At 42.4% G+C, this 25102-nt stretch overlaps 1 protein-coding gene across 1 annotated transcript in view; it reads right to left on the bottom strand.

Moving 5' to 3' along the window:
- FER (FER tyrosine kinase) overlaps nt 1-21922 on the bottom strand; it is a 124616-nt gene extending 102694 nt beyond the window's left edge. The window contains exons 1-3 of the mRNA XM_072140454.1: nt 21789-21922; nt 7592-7690; nt 3748-3827 (exon numbers count right to left, since the gene is read on the bottom strand). The gene's annotated coding sequence lies outside the window, so the exon portion shown is untranslated. The remainder of the gene's footprint in view (nt 1-3747; nt 3828-7591; nt 7691-21788) is intronic.
- Between the last annotated feature and the right edge of the window lie 3180 nt (nt 21923-25102).

The following is a 25102-nucleotide window of genomic DNA, read 5'->3' as shown; positions in this document are numbered from 1 at the left end:
CATGCAATGATTTATCTCGCAGAGGCAGAAAAACACACCCGATGCAGGTTGTTACATTCAAACACCTTATTTCTTGTGTTTTTCAATGCTAAAACAAGTTAACATACCCATAGACACTGCTGATTTGAAGTGAAAAATTATTTGTCTGCTGAAATTTAAACCGTAACTAAAAATTTATAGCAATTTTTTTTTTTTATTTAAAAACTTTATAAATATTTCTTTAAAGAAAAATAAAGATGATCAACCAAGGACATTTATAAATTGATTCAGGCACTGTGACTGTGGTAATCTTCTTATATTTGGTATCAATGGACTCCTTTCTTCTAAATTCAACTTGTAAAATTTTGCTAATGAGACTTATTGGCTCCTGGGGCATTTACCAGAGCCCTCACAGGCTACTCCACTGCCTCAGACCGCCCCCCCCCTGCTCCCTCAGCCCTGGCCCCCTCCCTCTCTGTAGCAGCTTAAGAAACGGAGTGGGGGGGGGTAGTGCTCTTACTGGTTTACAGTGGAGTATAGTTGCTAACTCTATATATCCTGTATCCTCTCAATCATTTTTCTCCAATAGCAATACTATCCAAATAAAACACATGACACTATAAACTGAAATATTAAAAACATAATAGAAATGGTTTTTAATAAGGAGTGCATTGTACGGAATGCTGCCCCAGAGCTCCTTAAAATCTTTTTCTATTTCTAACAAATAGTAAACCTCATAATATACATTAAAAAAATTGTTCTGTCCCATTTTCCTGCAGTGAGCAGTATTTCTGAAACCAGTTCTAAAGGCCTTAGGCCTTAGCTGTGTGTCAGACTGACTGATATGGGAATCAGTTAGGTTATCACTTGGTTTCAGACCCCCATTTTGAACAGTTTAAAATCAAATACAATACAGTCAATAAAGTAAAGCATAAAATCAAGCTTTCATGAAATAAGACAACTGCAAAAAAAATCTATTCATGCCGATTTGCACTTAGACATTATACATAGAGAATAAACAGAAGCAACATATCTGTGTCTTACAAAATGTCTTCCTGCAGAGAAGCCTGGAGATAAACTATACAGTATTTAGTCACTAGAGGGGCCGTGACCTTCTGTAATTATCTGCAGCCGCATTGTTTTCATTAAATAGTCAACTGGCTGCCTCTCAATTTGGGCTGTAGAGAGTAGGCAGGGGTGGAATATACTGAACAGCCAGAAAACTATCTCCTCATTGCTGGGTACATTAGCTGAACTTGGGAAGCAACCAAATATTACACATGTTCATCATACGCCTCTCTGGCAAGAAAAACATTGATTATCAAAGCACAGACACCAAACCTCTGGTTCTTAATGGGAAACTGCTCACTGTAGACGTACAGCAAAAAAAGACCCATGTTATATACCTCTGTATAGCTAGGCAATTATAAAAAAACACCAAACCTACAAGCCAAATATAAAAGCAAACAAGTACAGGCACAATCCCCGGGTTACATACAAGATAGGGTCCAGAGGTTTGTTCTTAAGTTGAATTTGTATGCAGGTCGAAACCGTATATTTTATAATTGAAGTTCTAGACAATTTTTTTTCTTTTGTCCCAGTGATAATTGGAGTTTTAAAATTTTTGCTGTAATTGGACCAAGGATTATCAATAAAGCTTCATTACAGACACCTTACAGCTGATCATTGCAGTCTAGGACTATAGTAAAGCATCCAGAGAGCTTCACCAGAGAAAACAGTGGGCAGAGGGGTCCGCCTGTAGCTATGGGTTGTCTGCAAGTCGGGTGTCCTTAAGTAGGGGACCGCCTGTACATGCCAAAATGTTTGCCATTTTGATCTCAGCCTATGTAACAGAGCTTCAGTAACTGGGCCCTGCTGCTACACAGTGTAGGTAGGTTTCTACTTTTATCTCCATAAGCTGTACAGTTGTGGTAGCAGAGTAGTGCCAGGGGTCCACCCCCTTCTGATTTCACATTGATAACCTATATTAAAATGTCGGTCAATTAAATAAACTTACGAGTAGTAAACCACATTATTAAATTTTCCTTAGGGAAAACTTAAAGGCGTGGACACACCAACAAGGAAAACACTCGGCAAAGAACTTACAATGGGGTAGATTAATTAATCTGTTGAAGACAGAAATCTGGAGTAATTGTGGAGACTGTGTGTCTTCACTCTCTTGGCTATCATGAGAGACGTAGACAGGGCTCAGAAATTTGAGAGTAACAAATCAGTTTGGAAAAGACGGAGGAAGAATTCTTTCTTTGTTGGCAAGATATATTACAAAACACGTTGTTGAACAACTGATTGATGCAAAATTTGATAAAAGGGTTTTATCCAATGAAATTTACTATTTAACTAGCCTGGCAGTTTTCATCACATGGAAGCACATGAAGCATGTAAAAAGTAGTAGCAACCAGCAGTGAATCAATTACATACAGAGTACAGATTGTGCTGTGTGAGCACTAAGGGTTAACAGTTTCTCTGCTGTGACCATATAGTTTCCAAAAATCTGATAGTGGGGAGGGTTACTGCAGAGGAGTCTGTGATACAGCTTGAGGTACAGGTTGAGAAAGAGAATTTTCTGCAGAATCAGAGACATGAATGGAAGGGCTGATGATTAACAGGAGAACCCTGGTTCTTCATTCTTATCAGGAGGCTTCTTCTTTTACATATCTGCACAGACACAAGACTCTCCTGCTAGCTACACACAGAATGCATCACACCACCTCCCCTTCTCTCCAGAGTGAGCAGGGAGCAGCAGCCCTTTCTCTCCAACAGTTAGAATCTAACTAGTTTCTATAGTATACAAGTCATGGTCTTAGGCCCCTTCCACACTCGCGTTGCATTTCACGTCAGAGTTTGATCAGGGTGCGATCAGTTTTTGGTCAGTGAAAAACGCGCATTTTGCATCAGAGTGCAATCAGTTTTCAGTCAGAGTTTGTTCAGTGTCTCAGTTTTTCACGCGCGTTTTCAATGCAATTTCAATGCAATTTCAATGCGTTTTTCACGCAGAGCTCTATCTTTTCTATGGCAATTGATGCGTGAAAAACGCATTGCACTTGCAAGTGTCTCAGAGTGCAATGCGTTTTTGATGCATCTCCATAGACTTGTATGGTGAGTTTTTCACGTTTAAATGCAATGCAATGCAAGTTCTGCGCGTCAAAAGCACGCGCAGAAAACGCGCGTGAAAAACGCAAGTGTGAAAGGGGCCTTACAGACATAATCAACACTGCCAGGGGAGACGACTACTGCAGGGACAAGCTAAAATGAAACTGCTGGACAGAGGTAATGAAAGTAATAGGCAAATTTGTCCTAAATCCCAAGAGCTATTGAGTTGTACTTTAACTAAAACATTAAAAAAGTTAAATTTAAAGTGACCCCGTACTTTTTTGGGTGACCGGTTCCATTAGTCTCTGCTATGCGAAATGCAAAAATGCTTTTGGTCAGCATTCTGCCACTTCTTTATAAAACTGCCAGTAGAGTGTGGTGAATCCTGCAGCAGCCTGTGTCTCAGTCTGCTAATACATTCTTCATCTCCTCCACACCCCCTTCTCCTTCCCCTGCCTGTTCGATGCACATGACAGAAAGAGGGAGGAGCTGAGCGAGTTGGATGAGTGAGGAGGAGAGAGAGAATGCATGAGGAGCCTGAGACACAGTTTGCAACATAACATAGACTATTGGAACCTAATGACAGGTTCACTTTATGGCATCCAATAAATTACTTTTTCAAAACTGCTGAGATAACTGAATATAAAGACAACTTACAATTCACTACTTTACAGCAGCAGGATTTGGTTCCACTCCGAAATTCAGTTACTTAGCCTCAGGTGATTTATGCCACTTATCTAATTGAAAGAAGAAAAAAAAAAAACATAACATCACTAAACAGTTGCTGCTCAGTCATTTCTCTTGAAGTGTAATATTTAAATTCTTCTCTAAAAGTATTTCTATTGAACAACGGAACAGTAAGTAAATGCATAACACTTATGAATGTTTATCAACAAGAAACAATATAGCATCTTTTCCATTCCATTCTTTGGTGCCAATGTATCAGAATTTGGCTGAAATGGAGCTACAAGGGTGTAGACCCCACAGACATCAGCGATTTATAACAAGTGTTGATCACTAACAGGGCAAGTATAATATGGACTTTAACAGGGTAGGTACAAATGGGCAACTCCTTTAAATGCAGCAACATCCGTTTACCTTGCTCCCCGCTTCTCTCTATGACCTTGCTGCCTCCCCCCTCTCCTCTTCACATACTTGCATTTTGCAATGTTGGTAAACCAAAACTAAATATGTTAGAGATTTCAAAGTGTGCTATGTCCGTTTATGAAGAAGGGGGTAGAGTGGTATTAGCCCAGTGAGTGGGAAAAGAAACATACGGTATTATGTATGAGAAAAATGCTTAATCTTTTCAAGCGTTTTAATGATAAGTAAATTCACACTTGGATGCGTTCACACCTGGCATTTTTGGATGTTACCATGCGTTTGGCTATTTTTTCATTATTGCTGAAAGAATAAGCAGCTATGTCCTAATGCTAACACAGTTACTTACAGCAATATTGAAAACTTTTACAAAAGCAGCTAAACGCGTTTCTGGCATTTAGAAACAAAGGGTGATTTCACAAATGGGGCTTTGGATTTAAAGTTGTAGCTTGCTCTGCACAGCTGAGCCTTGATCAATATAGTTGTAGTCCCCTACACCCAAACAATTAGATATTGATGGCTTACACTGCAGATTGGCCATCTATTATTTTCTCTGGACAAGACATTTAGCTTAAACCATGTTTACAGACTTTTTCTTGGTCAAAAAAAAGAAAAGCTTTTTACAAATGGCAGGTTCACAGCTCTATATACAGCAGGGGTCTCAAACTCGCGGCCAACTGCGGCCCGCGGGCCAACATTTTGCGGCCCCCACCTGGAAAAGCACCGCCCGCCGTGTATTCACGGCGGCGGTCGGGTCGCGCTGCATGGAGAGCTGCTGAGCCCTCTCCATAGCCGGTAAGTCTTTGCTGCATATTGCAGCAAAGGCTTACCGGTAACACCCGCGATCGGTGCTAGCACCGATCGCGGGTGCTTTCACAGCGATGGCTGCCGGCAAAGCTGCCGGCAGCCTCAAAAAGATAGCGGCGCATGGGCGCCGCCATTTTACCTGGGATCGCCGCTCCCCCGGGGGCAGCGATCCGTCTCCATGGTAGCCTCGGGTCTACGGAACTATTTCGTTTTAACCCCTTCATTACAATGTGCTGATAGCACATTGTAATGAATGAGGAGGAAAATCCCCATATACTGCCATACTGTAGTATGGCAATATATGATAGGATCGATCAGACAACCTAGGGTTAAAGTACCCTAGGGAGTCTGAAAAATAGTATAAATAAAAATAAAAAAAAGTTTTTAAAAAAAAAATTATAATAAAAAACATTAAATTTCAAATCACCCCCCTTTCCCTAGAACTGACATAAATATAAATAAACAGTAAAAATCATAAACACATCAGGTATCGACGCGTCCGAAAATGCCCGATCTATCAAAATATGATAACGTTTTTTACAATGCGTTTAACCCCGTTACGGAAAATAGCGCCCAAAGTCGAAAATGGCACTTTTTTGCCATTTTGAAAAATATAAAAAAATCTATAAAAAGTGATCAAAAGGTCGTACAGTCCTAAAAATGATATAATTGAAAATATTGTCATATTTCGCAAAAAATGACACCACCCACAGCTCCGTACACCAAAGTATAAAAAAGTTATTAGCGCCAGAAGTTGGCAAAATCAAAAAAATAATTTTTGTACAGGTTTTAATTTTTGTAAATGTATGAAAACATTATAAAACCTATACAAATTTGGTATCCCCTTAATCGTACCGACCCAAAGAATAAAGTAGACATGTCATTTGGGGCGCTCAGTGAAAGACGTAATATCCAAGCCCACAAGAAAATGGCGCAAATGCATTTTCATTGCATTTGGAATTTTTTTCCCGCTTCCGAGTACATGGCATGTAATATTTAATACCATCACTATGAAGTGCAATTTGTTACGCAGAAAACAAGCCATCACACAGCTCTTTACGTGTAAAAATAAAAAAGTTATAGATTTTTGAAGGTGGGGAGTGAAAAATGGACATGAAAAAACAGTAAAGGGCCCGTAACCGGTTAATCCCCTTCCCTCCGGTACTTGAAGAAGATGAAGTCGCCGCTCTGAACCCACTTGGTGAAGGTCAGAGCGGCGACTTCATCTTCTTCGATGGGAGGGACACGGGGAGGCAAGTACCGGGGGGGAGGGGGGGATGGAGTGTCCCTGACTGGGCTCAGTGCGGTAGGAGCTTGGGACCCCTCGGTGCACAGGACGCGTTCATAGAGAGAACACGTCTCCCAGCTCGGGGCTTTCCTTGCGCTGGGAGACGCCATGACATTTGAATCTGAATAATGATATTTTGTAAGCGCATTTTGTGTGGAAAACTTGATGCGGCTCAGCCTTACCCAGAATCTACCTCCAGCGGCCCCCAGGTAAATTGAGTTTGAGACCCCTGATATACAGTATATATTCTAGTATAAGCCCAGTTTTTCAGCACAATTTTTATGCTGAAAATTCCCCACTCGGTTTATACTTTGGTATAAAAAAAATATAAACCCAGTAGGCACTTTTCCGACCCCGGGCAGGTAATCTTCTTACTTCATGTACACCGGTGCCATCAGCACAAGGTCAGCTCCAGGTTCGTGAGAACAGACCTGTCGCAACCTGGAGCTGGCGTACATGGAAAAGAAGAGGACCTGCCAGGGCGTCGGAATGGTGAGTACTCAGTTTATTGTTTTATATGCTGGGCATAATGGGGGCTGGCCGGCTGCCAAATACTACTGGGGGCTGGCTGGCTGACTATATACTACTGGGGGCTGGCTGGCTGCCTACCTTTATACCACAGGGGGCTGGCTGGCAGGCTATATACTACTGGGAAGGCTGTTACCAATGCATTTCCCACCCTAGGCTTATACTCGAGTCAATAGGTTTTCTCAGTTTTTGGTGGTAAAATTAGGTGCCTTGTCTTATACTCAAACACATACGGTAATCTCTTAATTTAATAGCATTATTTTTTCCCTTCAGTAGAAGTGGCTTTAGCTTATTTGAGATTCCCTTGATAACCCAACTGATATTTGCCCAGTGCATAACTACCACACAAAGAAATATATGATAAAAAGGTGGAAAGGGAAATTTAATGAAACAAATACATTTTAAACTTTGTTTATAAATAGTTAATACACAGAAGATGGTCCCATCAACTCTTTGGCCAAGTTTTGAAAAAAACTCCCTGGACAACCACTTGAATAGCAATTTACTGCCAAGGCTAGACTATATGCTCAATAACTAAAGTAAAAAAGCATGATTTTTCATTTTGACTTAAATAATCTTTCTGGACTGTTTCCTCTTGTTGCTTTACCAGAAAGTCAACAATGACATCCTTCCCTTCTGTGCAATGTCATCTTAACTTGTTCAACCGATATGTGCCAGTGTGTAAGGAGTGCGAATGAACCCCCACCACAATTGGGCAAAATACATCTGCATTATTAGCAGCCTGGAAGATCACTTTGATTTAGCTACATACTGTACCTAGTTCATTCATTTCCTTGCATGCTGAAGCTGGTGTCTTTAGGCCAAGGAGAAACTTCAGACCGCTGGGTAAAAATCCTGTTTGGATGGAATTCCTTTCTGCAGACAGAGGAATGCAAGTGTCAGTAACATCCGCTCACTAAGCCTTGCTGCAGGCTACACATTCACAATACAAGGAACTGATGAGAGACTCGTGTGTGGAAAAAACAGATCATGGCACACATTTACAAAGAGGACTACTCTTCCGTAGTGACAATGCACTGCAGTTCTTAGAAGAAGGAAAAATCTATTACAAGAACTGTAAGGGCTTAGTTTATGGTCAGAACATGGATGTGAGTAATGAGAACCCAGCTTAGAACACAATGTGGATCCAGATTATGACACATGGAGGCCCAAGGACGTTCCACAAGAATCCAAAAAGGAACCATCTGTCATGTTGATAAGTGATCTAGGAGCAATGCAGGAGTGTAGGGGGCAGCATCAGAGGAGCAGTCTGATATATACTTTCATTAGTAATATGATGACATTATTTCAAGGTTAATCATTCTATTTAATAGCAACGAATTAAAAGGTTACATGTTGGACCTTTCCTGATGTGATTGTGGTTCAACACATCAATATTAATCTTTATTGCTATATTAAAGGAGTGTTATAGACCATCTGGTGATGATTAGTGACGCACCCAGTTACAAGCTTTATATGTAAACAGGCTCAGGCTTTACAGCCATTGGTAACCTGTGCTTCCCAGCTCTGTGCAAACTACAATTAGACTACAGCCTTTCCACAAGAGGCTCTCACAGCTTAACTGTTGCATTGTATAGAGGGAATTCATTAAGACTGGCGTTTTAAACGCACGCTGGCACTCCAGCCCCGTGTCCGTTAAAAGGCTACGGCCTCATGGTAAACGGGACCACAAACTCTACCGTTTCAGAGGTTTTTTTGCTATAGTCTCCACTGGTTTTCCGGTTGAGACTGTAGTAAATCATGAAGGCCTGGCCCATGCCCGCTCTCTATCCGCCGACACACCCAAAAGTGGCATGCGAGTCAGCAAAGCCAAAAAACTGGCAGGGAGGGGAAGCTTCATGTGTTTTCTCCCCCACAGAAAACTGTCAGATAAGTCGTAATGAATGTAAGGTTTAGACCTTACCAATTAAATGCTGCAATTAAAATAGAGCAAAAACAAGCTACGCTAACTAAACTTCTTCAAAATTTGGACCTGTCACCCTCAAAAACGGCACTAGGAGCTGCTTCCTAAAATAAAAAGCTCCTAGTGCTACAAAAGTGCCAGCAGTGTTACACTGCTAGTGTTATCAGAAACCTCCGATAACACTAACAAACACTGCTGCGCTGTACACTGGAAAAGCTGAAGCACTCTCAAAGCGGTCCGGCATATTCATAAGGGGGCAGGATTAGGGGCGGTGACTGCCGCATGATGCGCGGCAGTCACCGCAGGCCTATGGAGTGAGGCCATGAATATGCTGGACCGCTTTGAGAGCGGTCCAGCGTTTCTAGTGCACAGCGCAGCAGTGTTTGTTAGTGTTGTTGGAGGATTACCATAACGCTAGCAGTGTAAAACTGCTGCATCTGTTGTAGCACTAGGAGCTGCTTTCTTTAGTATTTTTTAAGGGAGACAGGTCCTCTCTAAACAGCTGTGAAGACCATATGACTGAATGAAAAAGCAGGTTTTGTATAAATATAGGGAAAAAAATGTTTTGCGTACAATGAAATTCCTGTAAGTACATCAAAGTAATAAATAAGGTAAATGGGGAGATCGGAGGCTCCCTAGAAGATGTTGAGGATAAAACAGGCACAACTCTGTGGTGACAACAGCATCTGTGCTGCTGTCAGGGCCAAAAGTTTATTCACAGACTGACAACACATTGGGGGAGATGTATTAATGTGTCGGTTTTTAGACCAATGCAGTGTAGAACAAGACTGTATTTATCACTGTGTCTAATGCTGGAGGATTTATCTGGGGCAGTATAAGACTGAAGAGTTGTACTCTGCACCTCCTGTTAGTTGGTCTAGTTTACTGCGCCACGATATTAAAGGGGTTGTCCGAGAGTTATGAAAATTAACTAAAGGTGGCCGGAGGGGGCTGTTTAAAAAAAAAATAAAGAACTACTTACCTTCCGGTGCCCTCTGGTGTCCCGCGCTGCTGTTGCTATGGTCCGGGCGCCATGTAAACAGAGCAGCGTTGGACTCAGCTTCCAGCCGGACCCGACAACTTTCCGGCCCGCATACACAATGCTGTGAATAGGGACGGATAGGCGTGCCCGGCCACGGGCAGAAGCTGAGTCCAGGGCTGCTCCGGTGGCCATGTTTGTTTACATGGCGCCCGGACCGGAGCGTCAGCAGCGTGGGACACCCACAGGGAGCCGGAAGGTAAGTAGTTCTTTATTTTTTTAAGCAGCCCCCTCCGGCCACCTTTAGTTAATTTTCATAACTCTCGGACAACCCCTTTAAATTATCTGGAGCGTGGGTTAATTTTTTGGCATGACCACAGAAAAGAGCATAAAAATGTTCTAAAACCTTCAGTAAATGTGGCATTTCAGGTGCAAATTACCCCACTTTTCTGGCGTAGACAGATATATACATCTACCCTGTGCGGCACTTGACAGGAGGAATGCCCCGCCTCAACAGGGACAGGAAACAACTTGGAATCTTTTTAAAGGGGTCCCTTCCCCTTGTTCCCTTTGTTAGATGCTTGAACTTTTATGCAAACTAACAATAGGAACATGAAGGGAAAACACTGCCATTGGGGAGGTTACAGAAAATCCAATTACCTGTAAGAGCAATCTTAATCTTTTCCCAACACCTCCACATTGGCTCTTGACAGGAGAAATATCAAAGGAGTGCTGACTAGGGCGGGACAATAGCCGAGAGCACTTTCAGCCCGAAAGAGAGATCGGAAGAATTAATGTCCAATGTATAATGCTGAAAGAAAGTCATGGGATTCTTCCAAGTGGCAGCCTTGCATATCTGTTCTACCGATGCAGAGGCTTCTGAGGAACAGGGGGGAGGGACCCCTTTAAATAGATTCCAAGTTGTTTCCTATCCTTGGAGAGGCGGGGAATCCTACCTGTCAAGTTGAATTGTGGAGGTATTAGAGAAAAAACTGCCCCTGCACCCCCAAAACACCTTGCGTTGACTACAATTGAACTTCCACCAATTTGAATATAAGTCACGTTTTACACCTCATTCTTCTACCCTGCCATTCTTATCTCCCCACGCTGACCACCTGCGCAAATTTGCCGCTTTGACACAATTGTTCAAGGGGCATAATTTTTTGGCTAGATATAAGTTATCATAGACGGCGCCCAGGGCTTGGTATGGTGAATACAACTTCTACTCACCGTTTCGTGACCGAAACTCCATCAGCATGCTCCATCTTTGGCCATAAGAATGGCTGGGTGGCACCATTTCCTATGGAGAGGGGAGGGGTGAGCAGCGCTCCCCTCCAGGGTGCCCTTAGACTCTCTAAATTCTCCAATTTAAATTTTCTTTCTTTCTAAATTCCAGATGCCACTCAAATATGTGTTACTTCACTTTGTTTTATCAAGCTACACCTGCTCAACAATTGTCTCTATCCACTCAAACCACAGTCTGGACAAAATATTATAGTAGTCCTTCAGAACTAAACAAACATGCAGAGAGGACTCACTAACAGCTAGAGGCAATGGATAGCTTTACCCCATTCACCGTGTATCTCCAACACCACAGGGTGTATGTACACAAAAAACAAGCATTTGTTCTTCCTCATGTCATCGGACCAGCAATGAATCCTGACATACAGGAGAAATCCAGCAAAGAAGAAAACAGAAATGTCTAACCTTTCACATAGTACACACCACACTAAAGACCTCATAGTATGTGGTCACACCTATTAACAGTCTATCATTTAGTATTATACTACTAAAAACATAGTAGTAGAAACATTTGGCCCAACTGACTGTACCACGGCTTCTGGGTTCCCCTGCTTTTCTGGAGGGTTTTGCCAAGCTGTATACAGGCAGTCCCCGGGTTACATACAAGATAGGGTCTGTAGGTTTGTTCTTAAGTTGAATTTCTATGTAAGTCGGAACTGTATATTTTAATCACTGTAATCCCAGACAGAACTTTTTTGTTCTCTGTGACAATTGGATTTTAAAAATGTTGGATTGTCATAAGAATCAATACTGACACTAAAGCTTCATTACAGACACCTGTGATAACTGTTATAGCTGTTTATTGTAGCCTTGGACTAAAGTACAATAAATTACCAATATCCAGTGGTCCGTTTGTAACTAGGGGTCGTATGTAAGTCGAGTGTTCTTTAGTAGGGGACCGCCTGTATTTGTGACCTTTTCCAAAGGCTCACACTAAGCGGTACTGCCTGCTGCATCATAATAAACCAGAAGCAATTACTCATAGATCCAGGCTCCTTGAATGTGGTAATATTCTTATATTTGTTAGAATAAATATTTTAATTATGCTAATGAACCTAAGGGGCTCTTGTGCATATTTCCAGAGCCCCTCAGTTACAATAAAATAAGCATAAAATAAAATTCCTCCTGCTGGGGGAAGTAATGTTCTGCTCATTGTATCAGCCAATGAATCAGCAAACACCTACCAGAGCCACTAAGGCACAATTTCAGCACAAAATTTTAAGTTAATTTTAGATGGAAGGAAGTCAGTCATGAATAACAAATATAATAAGATTACCACAGGCAATGTGCCTGGATCTTAAAATTAGTGCTGGTTTATCATGCTTGATTTTGATGGTTGATGATTTTCTTTTAATAAAGATGAAACTTTTTTCATTGGAATCCATTGGAATCATGAGAGCTGACTGCTACCAGCTTCTTAAATTTGTTCGTTGGAAAAGGGGCAATATCTGTCGATAGTCAGGTATTACAATCTATGTGCCGTCCCTGAATAGGTCCACTGCTTTGGTAAGGGCTGTGTACCTTTTTAATTCTTTAAAGCGGTTTTCACAGAAGGACCTCCACAAAAACACAGGAGGGAATTTATCAAACTGGCATCTTATACAAAGTTTTTGATCCCATTGTGTGCTGGAGTGGAATTCTCCAAATTTATTAAAAAGCACATCCTAATAAATTAGGTGAATCTATAATAATAATAATAATAATAATAATACATTTTTATTATAATACTGCAGAGCATTACAAATCATGTAATTAGTCTATTCGCCATGCTGTGCGTCGCCAAGACTGGCGCACAATGCGACCCCACAGAATGCTGGGTGCATAATCTATTACTGATCATAATAGACAGGATGTGGTTAGTGGAAGAGTTAAAGGAAACCTACCATTTAGAATGGTAGGGGTAAGCTGTAAGTACCGAGCACCAGCTCAGGGTGAGCTTAGTGTTATAAACCGCGGCATCGCGGTTTTAACACTTTTTAAACTTTAGAGCAGCAGAGGTTTCAGCGCTGCGTGCGCACGATCGTGCGCGCGCCTACATAGGAAATAGCGGAGACGTTGCGCGCGCACGGTCGCGCGCAGCGCCAAAGCCCCTTCTGCTCTAAAGTTTAAAAAGTGTTAAAACCGCGATACCGTGGTTTATAACACTAACGAAAGTAAGTACCGGCACCAGCTCACCCTGAGCTGGTGCTCGGTACTTACAGCTTACCCCGGCCATTCTAAGTGGTAGGTTTCCTTTAAAGTTACATGTAGTTATGATAGATTTTTAGAGCACATTTGAAACTTTGAAAGTCAGGTGTGACGGCAAGTGAACAGCATGCATTTTTATTAAAATCTTTGATTCTGTGTTTATAAGAGCAAAATAGAAACTAATATTTCTCTATTTTCAACTGCAAAAGGATTAAATTAAAAAAAAAAAAAAAAAAAAATTTATACCTGCATCCAAATCTGGTCTAAAATGCAGAGGCTTAGGCCTCATGCACATGAACGCCATTTCCTCAGGTGATACGGACTAAGGTTTTTGTGGTCATCTCACACCCCATGTATTTCTATGGGCTCATACACACTGTGGAGGATTCTTTAGCCCCGTCTCTCAGCCTAGTGCCCCTGAGATTTAGTGGCCAAAATCATGTTTGTGTGCAGCAGACCCGTCACCAGGAATGTAATTTTTAGTTGGTGACAGTTCCAATAGCCTATGCTATGCAGATTTTAAAAATGCCTTTGTCATCATTGTATATACTGCCACTACTTTATAAAACTTTATTTCACATTACCTGGCTCCCGGACGGTAGTGTGTGGCAGTGTGAGTCCCAGGGGTTGTAGCAGCCTGTATGTGATTCTCCTCTCCTCACACTCATCCAGCTCCCTGCACACCTCCCTCCCTCTGGTCATCTGCATTGAGTAGGCAAGGGAGAAAGAGGATGGTGTAGAAGAGAAAAAGAATGCACGAGGAGATAGAGACAGAAACGCAGGCACACAAAGGCTGCAGCTGCCCCCCCACCCTCTCCTGTGGGCAGGGAGCAAGGTAATGAGAAATAAAATTGAATAAAGTAGTGGCAATATTCAGAACGCCGATAAAAACATTTTTTAAAATGAGCATAGCACAGGTTAAAAGGGTAAAATGACATTCCTGGTAACAGGTTTGCTTAAGTATTCAAAGAGAAAAAGATAAGCGGCACTCACCATAACTGTGCAATCGGTATGTTTATTTCAGGTGCAAGTACAGGGAGGAGCGGGACCTGGCGACGAGTCGTTTCGCGCTTACGACGTCATTGGCTTGATGATGCGCCAGTAGGCGCGAAACGACTCGTTGCCAGGTCCCGCTCCTCCCTGTACTTGCACCTGAAATAAACATACCGATTGCACAGTTATGGTGAGTGCCGCTTATCTTTTTCTCTTTGAATACTCATTGGACTATTTTTCACATTAGCTGAGCAACACCGTTAGTGCCATATGGAGAGGAATTGATCACCGGAGTCTATTCGCAGTGGACACTGTTACCTCACAACTGATTTGTGTTTGCCACCGTAATAATCTGGATTGTGCCGAGCGCTATCTTCTCGTTTATGCCGAATCCCAAACAGGTTTGCTTAAACTTGCGTTACAGATTCCATTGAGAGAGGAGAGTTCTGCTGCAAATCTTCTGAAAATGGATATACTACACATAGCAATTTCAGAGCAGAATCTATTGGTACAGAGTGCAAAGTCACAGGGGGAAGATTCAATAAGACTTTCGTTTATAACGGTGCCCATACAGACTGAGAAGCTCCAGCCTCTTAGTGAATATGGGTACATACTCCGTCAGTTCCGATCTATAGACCAGATCTGAACTAGCAAAGTTTGTTGCTATAGACTACAATAAATGTGAGAGACCGGGCGTTTACACCTGCACTCCACACCCTGCCCTGACAGGCCCATAGTGGCGTGTTGGTTGGAGAAACTCCAAAATTGACAGGGAGATTCATATAGTTTCTCTGCTAGAAAACTGGTGAAGAAGCCGTAATGCATCTCCCCCACTGCGGTCTCCCTTTGATTTTGAAGTTACAAAACTTTCAGAGTAACAATTCTGTGTGGAAAGGTTTTTGTTTCAAAGGGGTATTCCCACGAAGACAAGTTTCTTATATGTACGCAGGATAACAAAATAACACATTCTCTAATTCACTGTTATTAACAAAAATACAGTACAGGCGGTCACCTACTTAAGGACACCCGACTTACAGACAACCCATAGTTACAGACAGACCCCTCTGACCTCTGGTGAAGCTCTCTGGATGCTTTACTATAGTCCCAGATTATAATAATCAGCTGTAAGGTGTCTGTAATGAAGCTTTATTGATAACCCTTGGTCCCATTACAGCAAAAAAATGTTTAAACTCCAATTGTCACTGGGACTAAATTTTTTTGTCTGGATCGCCAATTATAAAATATACAGTTTCGACTTACATACAAATTCAACTTAAGAACAAACCTACAGACCCTATCTTGTATGTAACCCGGGGACTGCCTGTATTTCACAGATACAATTCCAACTTATCTCTCTATACACAACTTCAGTTGCCCTTAGACACGACCCTGTAACTCCGGGTCAGGCGCCATCTTGGATTTCTGTAGATCGTGTAGATGAGATTTCAGTCTTTCTCTGCTGTGTACTGTAGCCACGCCCCCTGCACGGAGCTCAGAGACACTCACTGATTACTTCCTACCAGGAGATAGTGAGCAGAGAGAAAGAGCTGCAAACTACAAAGAGATAAGTTCACAGTGTAAAAGTCTGTGTAATCTCATGCATCTTTGATCTACCTCGTCTACTATGTGTCAGTGTGTTAATACAATGTCAGAAGCCAGATGAAAGTGCATATAAACCCTGTACCCTGATAATGTAACAACATTGTCACCCCATAGAACTAGATGGATAATAATGTGTCTGCTTGAAGAGGCCCCACCCACACCCTGGGATTTTGCACTGAGCAGCCGAGGGAGCTAAAACAGCAATAACACGGAGTAAAATTGTAAAGTAAGGGTTTAAAATGATCTTTATTGTGTTAGCAACACTAGGGGATTGGAATGTGAGAATTTTCTTTCGTGGGAAAACCCCTTTAAGTCTCTTAATTGAAGAATCCTTAGTAAGTGCATTATCTGTATTAGGACATCACAGAAATTCTGTAATATAAAGAGGTTATTCTTAGTGACAAGTTCTATTTCAAGTTATAAGGAAACACAAAAAGTTTGTTTCATCAGCAGCACTGTTTGCTCAGCACAAAACAGCAACCTTTTGGTTTTGATAAAACAATTAGCACAAAAAGCCACTTTGTACAAGTATCATTTCTTTTTTAGCCTGGATAAATAATGTATGTGCATTACTTCAATACATAAAAAGAGGTGTGTAGAGAACAAGCCTAGCGTGTGTATACGAGCAGACCCTATAGTCCAAAAAAACGAAAAAAAAAAAAAAACAACATCTATGAGGACCCTGATATGTCCTCTCCAAAATCAAAATGCTGTATGATCGTGAAGCTAAAAGTATTACAGCACGAAGCGCTCATCACTTCAAATTGACTCGAGCATAAGCCGAGGATGGGAAATGCATTGGTCACAGCCTCCCCAGTACATAGCCTGCCAGCGCACCAAACAAACAGTGTACTCACCTTCCAACGCTCCCCGGCAGGTCCTCTTCTATACTCGAGTATATACTGTACCTTAATTTTGTAATGTGTAGTGCTTAATCTACAGTGTGTTTTTCCCATGATGGGCACTCCTAGAGAAATAGATCCCCATTACTATATTTATACCTCCAATGATCACTGCTAACAATGCACCGGACCATGGTTTGTGCCGATACTGCAGCTCAGCTGTACAGAAATGAATGGAGCTTGCCATAAGACACACATCCTCGGGTCAGGAGAGGAGACGTTTTTGGGAGACAGCAGACATGTTGTTCTAACCTTCGGCCAATCCATTTACATGAAAAGATGAAACTAAGAGGACTTATTAGAGTTTTAAATGTTAGACTAGACAGTCATAATAACATCAAGCTCTGTTGGGTGCATTTTAAGACCACCTAGTTTAGAGGATTTTTAGACTACCGTTGTGCCGGAGATATAATGGTATAATATGCCCTGATTCCCCACTGTAATCATGGCTACACTTAGGCGCTGCTGTTTTTTTGGTGAAGCAGGAACTAACTGCGGTAAATTCATTAAATCACCAGTGCCAAAAAGCCTGGCAGATTTGGACCAAAGCAACGGACTAAAACACCTTACCAACACATTTATGAAGGCGTTCTTTTGGAATTTTTAGGTCTAATGTGACAAAAAAAAAAGGTGTAGCCTCTAGAAAGGAGACGTAGTCATGTGGGAAAATAGTCTGTGGAGTGCGAGTCACATTATGGCGCACCAGCTAAACACAGGTGTAAAAGTAAAAATCAACAATCTTAAACTACAACAGATTGATCACCACAATGATGAATCTGTCACAGAAAATGTGTGTTTTCGAGACCTGCGTTGTTGGAGCCTGCAACATATTAATGAATTCCCCCTATCATATCAAATCACTATAACGGAGCACTGTGCCTTCCCCGACACTAAGGTCAGATACAGCACGTCTGAAACTGTCCTAGACTTAATTTTCCCAATTTATAAAGACATTTGAATGGGGGGGGGTCATGGTTTACCTAGCCACAATGATGGTGCCATATATACCAAGCCTTAGATTTACAGCATTTTAATGCATTTATAGTAAATATTGGATGTCAGGCAAAATGTGGATCTAGTGCGCTTCAAGTAGCTTTTATACTTCTAACAGAGCGACCTAACAAGTAGCAACCAGATATGGATATAGCACGCAGTGATTGACTAGCCGTTGGTAATGAGTTCTTGGATAACAGGCTTATCCTTGCACTGGAATGGATGATCCTTCAGATACTACTTCCCTCAACCAACCAACTACAAACTGCACCAGTGTCAAAAGCAAAATTGCCCAAAAACCCAATGAACTTTGCAACTGGAGATAAAATTCTGCAGCGGGATGTAAAATTACAAACTTACAAATATAAAGTAAAAAAAAAAAAAAAACCTCTTTATTATCATCTCACCAAAATGTATAATATAAAAACAATGGAACGAGGCCTGAATCAAGTTGTCCACACAGATTTGTGTTGTGGTAAACATGAGCTTTGTTGTGTGATCGCTGCAGCAGATTATCTGCTGGAAACCATTAGTTATTTATTTCAGGCATGAACAGAACAAATAATAATAGAAAACGTTGTTATAAACGTGAATAAGGAAAGCAGCTTAAAGGGGTTATGAGAGTTTAGACATAATTTAGGGCAGTGCTGGGGTGGGCTATTTAAAAATAATAAACGTGTACTTACCTCGTCCAACGCTGTCCCGCATTCATCAGATCTGTGCGCCGGTTTGATTGCCTGGGAGCACAGGGAGCTTCCGTCCGGCAGCTCTCATCCGACACCATCTCCCAGCGCTTACAATGTTGAGAGATAGGGACGGATGGGAGGAGCCGGCCACATCGCGGACTGGAAGTTCCCTGTGGGTGGCTTCTCCATTCCTACAATTCTGTGCCGTATGAATCGACGTATAAGGATATATTATTCGTATGTGCACGTATGTCACTGCATCCGTACCTTATCCGTATAAAACATGGTGGGCTGGCATATGATGGCTGGCTGATAGAATGCACCCCACTGTTTCTGGTCTCCCTGGCTGCTGCACATATCTACCGCAGCATATGGTACACAACCGCATGCAGCAGATATGTAACATGTTTTTTAAACATCCCTATAGACTTCTATGGGGCATACAGAATAGAAATACCAGAGAAAATAGGATTGCAATTGCCGTATTGCCCATTAAAATGAATGTGGCAGTATGCCACCAGTATAAAACATTACAGTACGGGTAGCATACTTTCACACATTCACTGCACTTCCAGTTGACACGAGATTACCCCAGCTCCCATTTAGGGCAAGGAGATGAGCATAGCTATGTTAATCGGGAGCATCAGAGCCTAATTTAAATATTTTTATAACTCGTTTTCAGTAAGTATTAGTAAGAATACTACTACCAGTAATTGAGCTCAGCTCAAAAGCTTATGTCACAAGTGGTTGATTTTCTGTTGTGGGAGAAGTCTGTCAGATGTCAACCAATCTTTTTACCATCTCAGCATCACTGACAGATCTCCTCCTATTCACTTGTGTCTGACTTTCTAACACCGAGGGGCTTCAGAGTAAAAGTAACTTTCTTGTAATAAGAGGGTCTGTCAGTATTTCATGCATGAAACCGCTGATGGTTTCCTTTAACGTACTGAGTGTCAGTAAATATAATGTACTTTTCGTGCTTTTCAGTTTGCAGATTTGTCCACTTTGTCGATCACTGGTAGACTGTACAAGTTATGTGTGGAATGTATGCTGACATATCTGCTGCACAATATGAGCCATGTCAAGGGAGATAAACAATAACTACCTCCTTAATTAGAAAAAAAAGGGGCGCAGAGCAGCACAGCCACAAAACTAATGCAAAGCCCTGAGGCAAGGGTCACATTAGTAAATCCAATGAAGAGGTAGCACTACAATATTTGAATAAAAGAAGGTGAACCTTTTATTCCACAGCAACGTTTGGTGATAGAATGCATCTTTATCAAGCATAGTGTTAGTGACAATTAACCAGCTATAAGGACCAACATTACATCTGATTGTACAGACAGGAATGCATATACCGTATTTTTTGGACTGTAAGGCGCACAAAAAATCCTTTGATTTTCTTAGAAATCAAAGGTGCGCCTTATAGTCCAGTGCGCCTTATATATGAACCTTGACGTTTTAGCAGCCATTTATTGATGGTGCGCCTTATAATCCGGTGTGCCTTATAGTCAGAAAAATACTGTAAGTGAATTTTCTTTTGGTTGAAGGGTTGGACCTTCCTGAAATGAACAATTGTAGTATACCAATGGGATATTCCATACATGTAAGGAAGATGCATGTTCCAATTCTCAAGCCCACATCTGTGTGGATGCAGCGTCCATTCACCAGGCAACCAGGAGGTCTGGGGGACACAGATCTCTACATCAATGCTAGGAAGATACTACAAGGGAGCTGCAAAGGTACATCATTTGGTGTTGTGACAATTCTCACCTAGATAGTGCTGCACTTCCATGGTACAAACTAACAGCAAATAAAACTTTATTTTTTTAATCATCTGGTTATTTTGATGCTCATGTGCATTGAGGAGCAAAGTCAAAAGAATGACTAACATGAATAAAGTTCTGGTACATTAGTCCAACCATAGCTACAGAGCCCTCTATGGGACCAGCAATTCCAGAGAAATTCATGGTGAATCGGTTGAACATCCGTGAGCTAGCAGAAAAACAGTCAGCTAGCTCAGCGCTGCCATAGACATGCATAGATCCTGATACATTCAGTAAATCTGATGCAAATTTGATACTTTAAGATCGGCTTCACACCAGCATTCGGATGGCCACTATTAAGTTCAACCACAAAAATTATGAATGAGATCTAACGATTCTGTCAAAATTGTTTATACTGGCTTCCCTTGCACCACTTACTTTTGTGTTTCTATTTGACAAGGAAAAAATTGCCGCTTCCATATTTTCCGCTCAAAAAAAAGCGGAGCAAACAGGCAGTAACAGAAGTGATTAAAGGTCCACTGACATCGATAGATATCTTAACAGATCCATTAGACCTCTGTTATTTTCGTTTTGTGACAGAGGTTAATGTCCGAGGTCTGAATTCAGATTTTGTTATGGATATGACCCATAACGGTGAAATATGTGGATGCGATCTTCTAATATCTTATCACCTCGGCTCATGCACAAGAATGTTATATGCTTTTGGGCTGCGCTCTGTTAGGATCTGCTTTATAATTTGCAGCCTGAACAGGCATAAGGCTGTAGGAAGACACGGGGCCTAGAGCTCGCCGCCAAAACAGCAGTCATACCTGGGTGCTGATGTGTGAACACAGTAGTAGGTGCAGTGGGAACGGTTTTCTGAGCTCTTTCCGTGGCTGAAGTAAAGCAGTGGATAAAGTGGAAACACCACACTCCCACGGGCTCTGGGTTGCACGAATGTTATAGCTCCTACAAGTCCAGAATTCATTTACATATGGTACTGGAATCAAACTTCTCGGGGAATGGAGGATGCATCACTTCTGCCTGCTTTGCTTCTGCAGTTTCTGGACGTTTACAGGACCTTCAAAGGTCCTGAAATGGCTCGTGTACATGTGTATTGAGAGCGGAAACAGATGTATGAGGATTTCGTGGAAGAAGGTCCTTCTCATAAAATGAGTGGGTGGTTTGGGTGGCCATGGGCCCCGGATTACCGCCTACATTATCATATACTACTGGGAAATACATCTCTATTATCAGGCTGCACCCATAACTTGTGGATACATAGGGGGGCCCTGAGGGTCACCTCCCCGCAGGCACTGTATATGGAGCCCTGACTACAGTACATAGTAACATTACTACATGTCCCTCACCAGCAGTGCTGTAAGCTGACAGTCACACATTGTACACAGAGATACATAGTGACAATCCTCTTCTGTATCCATACTGTGCCCGGGGGGGCGGGGCACGTGCAGTGCAGGGAGGGGCGCAGGCTGTACACAGGGCAGGAGAGCTGGGTGATACATTGTATACTGTACAGGACATCCCGGGCCCCGTCCTCCCGACACCTCCCATACACCCTGCAGCCTCCGTGCACTACACCCCCTTCCTCCCTCCTCCACCGCCCCACAGTTATCCGGTACCTGCAGCCTCGTCCACCGCCCGGAACCTCCGCCAACACCGACAACACTGATCCCGACAGGCAGCGCGTCACCGAACCGCAGCGTCACGGCTCCAGCCAATGGAACCACGGGATAGAGGCGGAGATCGGAGCCGGCTCGGCCAATCAGGACTCCCGAAGGAAGCCATTCAGTGACCAGTGAGGAAGGGATGGAATGGTCCGGGTCATGTGACCATCACTGCAGCTGCGGGATGTAGGGAGACAGGGGATGCAGTGTGCAGCTTCCTGCGCTGTGCTGCGGTACCGGCTCCCGCTATATGTGTGTACATGTAGTCACTGCACCGACATGTGTAGCCTCTAGCACAGAGCTGGAGGTTGTGCCTCCCTCATCTACATACTGCATAGTGATAGCAATACCTGAGAAAAAGCGCAAACCTGAGCGTCAAAAATATGTGCAATATGTACCAGATTTCCTATATATATGTTTTTCCTATTTGATAAAAAGATGAATTGTTGTAATTTATGTTTCCTGTTTTGTTTTAAACCCTTGAAGGTTCAGCTATTTTTCCCATTTTATGTTTCACTTAAATAGTAACTGTAGTTTCTTTTTCCCACAAATCAATAGCTCATAGGATGTAAGACAACTTTACCTATTATCTTTGTTACCTCTATGCAGCAGTTTCAAAATACATACATACATACATGATGGTAACTTGTTTCAGATTAAATCAAATCAAAAGACGAGGGGGCACTGTCTCTGTCTGGAAAAAACAAGGTTTAATCACCGGAGGCGACAGGGATTGTATACTATGAGAACTGTCAATCTGTGGAATAGCCTGCCTCAGGCGCTGGTCACAGCAGGGACAGCAGAGAGCTTCAAGAAGGGTCTAGATGTGTTATTACACCTAAATAACATTGATTGTTATGCTATATAGAATTGTTTCCCCTAAATCCGTTCCTCATCCAATCCCTTCCCTTCCTTGGTTGAACTTGATGCACATGTGTCTTTTTTCAACCGTATAAACTATGATACTATGAGATCCTAAAACAACTACAGGTCCTTATGGACCTGAGGTTTAGGGCACCAAATCGCCTTTTTTAAGTCTTTATATGTTAAAAAAAAAAAAAATCTTTTATACTTACCTAGATGTGAGTCTTACGTGCCTCATGAGACTCACATCTTCTTATCCCGCACTGGCACCTGATCTTGCAATGTGGGAAGTGAAGCCAGGACTGTATCCCTCAGTGAATTCGGTACACTTGCCAGGAGGCGAAAGGCCCCGAGGAGATGAGGCGAGTATGAAGATTGTTTTTTTGGCGCGGACACTTCTTAAATATATGTACAAGCAGTTGCACTGAAAAGAATGTGCAAAGTCCGCCAGAAAACTGACACAAGGACCTTAGTAAATGTGCGAGTTTAGTTTTTGGAGTGTGCGGCTGTGCGCCACTGTTTCCTATGCAGGGAGGAGGGGTCTCCTCCTCCTCTCCAGCACACGGTGGTGAATGTACCCTTAAAGGGAACCTACCACCACGATTCTACCTATAAAGGTAGAACGGGTGGTAGGTGGATGAATGGGACGTGAGGATAGCCCTTTTTTGGGCTAATCCTCACTTCCCGGCTATCTTTTAGAAAACTTTAATCCTGTGATATATAAATTTTTTTAAGCAGCTACTGGGGCGTGGAGTAGCCGGACATGAGGCTACAAGTCACGGCTACTTCCCGCCTCAGTAGCCTCTTTTCTCCACCTACCATTTAATTCTCTACTGGGGCGTGGAGTAGCCGGACATGAGGCTACAAGTCACGGCTACTTCCCGCCTCAGTAGCCTCTTTTCTCCACCTACCATTTAATTCTCTACTGGGGCGTGGAGTAGCCGTGACTTGTAGCCTCATGTCCAGCTACTCCACGCCCCACTAGCCGCTTAAAAAAATTTACATATCCCAGAATTAAAGTTTTCGAAAAGATAGCCGGGACGTGAGGATTAGCCCAAAATAGGGCTATCCTCACGTCCCATTCATCCACCTACTACCCAATCTACCTTTATAGGTAGAATCGTGGTGGTAGGTTCCCTTTAAATATACATAGGGTATGTAGGTTTGTTCTTAAATTGAATTTGTATGTACATCGGAGATGGTATACTTTAAAAGTGTATCTTCAGACTAAGTATTTTTTCATCCCTGTGACAATAGGATTTTTGTAATTTTGGGAATAAGGAGTAACAACAAAACTTCAGTGCAGACACCTTTGATAACTCTTTCTACTTGACCATTGTAGCCCAGGGCTAAACGTCACTAAATTATAAGCATCCAGAGAGCTTCACCAGATGTCACAGTGGGCAGAGAGGTCCCTTTGTAACAAGGGGCTGTATGCAAGTCAGGGACAGCTTGTTTATATATGTTATGTTTTTCTGGAAAACCATATAAAGTTAAACTGCACTTCTTAGGAGCTTAAAGAAAATCTACCATCAAAATCAGGCCATTATAAACCAGGGACACTTACTCTTTGATATCCATGGCCTGCATCCTTCTAAAATAAACGTTAAAAATTATGCTAATGAGCCTGACAGGCTCAGGTGGGTGTTTCCAAAGTCCCTCAGTGATGCATTTTCAAAGGCTGTTACAATGAGCAGGATAGGTCTCCCTTCCCCCTGCATTTCCTGCTGCTGCTAGATTACACAGGCAGAGGGAGGAGGAAAAAGAGCAAGGGGCAGGGGGAGACATGTTGTGCTCTTTGTAACAGCCTGTGACGCTGCAGCACTGAGGGGTCTGAAAATACCCACCAGAGCCACTCAGAAGGAGGCCATGAATACCAAATATAAGAAGATTATAGAAGCACCTGGTCTGACCTCTCCCATGCACTTATACTCCAATATACAGTCAAATTTGGTAGTTTCTGTACTGGTACCTCGTACTGGGACAAGGTTGCTTGTGTGGCCATGTATTGTTGTTAAAGGGGTTATCCGGGTCTTAAAAATTACTGAGGGCCGGGCTGGGGAGGGCTTTATAAACATAACAAACATATACTTTCCTCGTCCGGTGCAATATGCAGCAAAGACTTACCGGCTATGGAGAGGGCTCGGCCCGTGAGCCCTCTCCATGCACCGGGACCCAGCATGGAGCCATTGTCAGTGCGCCGCATCGCATAGAGCTGGCAGCGATTGTGCAACATATGCGCTGGTGCCGACGATTCTTACAGGTCCCTGACTGATAGGGGCGTGAAGGGGGGTGTTGGCCGGCCCATTCGTGAATATGGCCGACTGCTACGGGACCTGTACGACGATCCGACCTTTATTGGTAAGCTAAACTAAGTTTACACACACAAATTTTAATAAAAATTT

Source organism: Engystomops pustulosus, chromosome 1, assembly GCF_040894005.1.
Source record: "Engystomops pustulosus chromosome 1, aEngPut4.maternal, whole genome shotgun sequence".
Classification (NCBI taxonomy): domain Eukaryota; kingdom Metazoa; phylum Chordata; class Amphibia; order Anura; family Leptodactylidae; genus Engystomops; species Engystomops pustulosus.
This window is presented reverse-complemented; position numbering and strand designations above follow the sequence as displayed.